Here is a 2,535-nt window from a genome sequence, read left to right on the forward strand (position 1 = left end):
TTTGCTCCTCTCCTTGAAAAGCAAAAGAAAAACTCCCTCATTGGTACACAATCCCCCCGCACCTCCCCAGACCCCATCCCCTACCCCCAAATATAATCCACTCTGCAGCCCTCGTTGCATACTCCTACGATAAGAATAATGCCCTAAAATATAATACTTTTGAAAGGCAAGATTTTATTGCTATCATTTTGTTGAGTTCTTTTTGGTATTGTTGCTAGTTACTTTGGCCCTACACCAAGGGCCTGCCTGACTGCAGTTTGTTCCACACAGTACCTGAATGAGCACAGAGGAAGCCTATTGTTCCCTTCTAGAAGTGGCTTTTCACCTCTGTCTAGGGGTCCAGGGCCTCTCTGTTGCCTGAGTTAAGGATACCACGTGGTCAGGCCTGACAGCAGTTTGTTCCCCAACATACCTATTTAGTTGTCTGGATTCGCAGGGTGTAGTCACTAGATAGTGCATTGTTGTTTTGTGCCACTGACTCAAAACCAACTCATAGCTCCAGTGGGCATTAGTTTTCTCTCTTTTAGTGATCTGCATACAATCTTTTTTTACATTGTGTTTCATTCACGTACACTGTGTTTTCTACAGTCTTTCATTTCCATTGTGTTTTGTGCAATCATTCATATAAATTGTATTTTATATCATTAATTTCTGTTGATCTCTGCCTATTATTACCCCATCTTTTTGTGTCCTCATTGAATCTTTCCTATTTCTTCGTCCTCCCATCTGCTCACTAAACTGTGTTATCCCAGTGAGCCTCACCCTTCCTCTTTTTTTGTCCTCTTTCCTCCCTCCCGTTCCCCTTTTGACCATTCACACACATCATACTAGTTTTCCTTCCATTTTTACAATAATGGTTTTATTTAGTATTTGTTCTTATGAAACTGAGTTATTTCACTGAACATATTGCTCTCTAGAGTCTCTCATGTCATATAATATTTTACAAAATCCCTGTGCCTTAGTGCTGCACAGTATTCCATTGTGCAAATATAGAACAATTTCTCTTTTAGAGGCAGAAAATCATACAAGAATAGACTGCTCTTCTTTCTCACGAGGAGCAGCTGGTGGATTAAAACCACTTGCCTTTGAGTTGACAGTAGACAACCAAAGCTCCTGGGAATTGGATAGGGTAACACTGGTAAATATGTCCATGAATATGCAAATATACCTATGAAACAGAATAGAGAAGGAGTTGCCCATCAACAGAAAAACTCTTAAGGGATAGCAAATTTTAGGCTTTGTGACCATAAGACCTCTGTCCCCACTGTTGTTGTTATTGTTGTTGTTAGGTGCCATAGAGTATGACTCATAGTGACCCTTATGCACAACACATCTGAACCCTGTTCTATCCTGCACCATCCTCACACTTCCTGACACGCTAAAGCTCATTCCAGCAGTCACCATGCCAAAACCTTATTTTAGTGCAAAATATCACACTAGACTATGTAAACAAATTAATGATGATGTGGTCCAAAAATAGACTTTGTTCTCAAACAACAAAATTTAAAAAAATAGACTTTGTTCTCAAGCATTGAAGTGTAATCTAATTCTTATAATTTTCATTACTCATGGAATCCTAATTCTTTTCAATTATTTAAAAATGCAAAAACTCTCTTAGTTCAAGGGTCATGTAAGAGAAATCTTGTTGAGTGAGAAGTGACATAAATCTCATCTCCATGGAGACTTCAGTAAGGAGCTTGAAGAAATTTTAGGTAAGAATCATAAAACTAGATAGTGAGGAAGATTGGGAGACATGAGAGCGAAGCATTGAAAGGGGTGGCCATAGGGAAATCACTTTATGGATATATTTTCTCCCTTTCACGCGTGCCTCCAGAATGAAACATGGGGAGATGAGAAGGGGAGCAAGATCAGCGTGAGAACACCCTTCAAAAGATGTTGAAGAAACTTTGCCCCAGCATCTAGATTGCCCTGTACTCTTCCCAAACTTCTCTCCTTGCCTATTCTCTCTAGGTACTGTGTCCTTCCATCCCACACCCAACTGCAGTGCCTAGAAGTAATACTTTGTGATGGCCAACTAGGGCCACCATTAGTGGAGGAAGTGGCTTGCTACCCAGTCAAGACTGAAGGGTGTGGCTCCTTGTTTTCCAAGGGGTGAACTTCTGGAGTAGTAAGGGAGATTGCTGTTCCTCCTACCCTGATGTGGAGGAGCCCAGCAAAGCTGCGGAGGATACCCCAGCCATGGGCCAAGCTGCCTCCTGTGCACAAAACCCACCTCAAAGTACACAAGCAACCCCAAGCTCAGAAAAGTGAGCTTCGAGTTCAAAAAAGAAAGCCTCAAGTGCCAAGCTACCAATCTCGAATCCCAGACTACTTCCTGTTGGTGCAGAACAGGCAGTAAAGAGCTCAGACCAGTCAGTCAAGACCTGTGAGTAATCCAAAAAGAACTCGAAGCAACCAACCAAGACTTCGAGGTCCCCGTCCATGATCAAAGAATTACAGTCCTGTTCTACTGTGAGCTCGAGCTTGGAGCAACAAAGAACCATTTTGCCAAAAAAAAAGAAAAACCCTTACCAA

The sequence above is a fragment of the Elephantulus edwardii genome, unplaced genomic scaffold (assembly GCF_000299155.1).
Source record: "Elephantulus edwardii isolate Elephantulus edwardi_28Jun2011 unplaced genomic scaffold, EleEdw1.0 scaffold00016, whole genome shotgun sequence".
Classification (NCBI taxonomy): domain Eukaryota; kingdom Metazoa; phylum Chordata; class Mammalia; order Macroscelidea; family Macroscelididae; genus Elephantulus; species Elephantulus edwardii.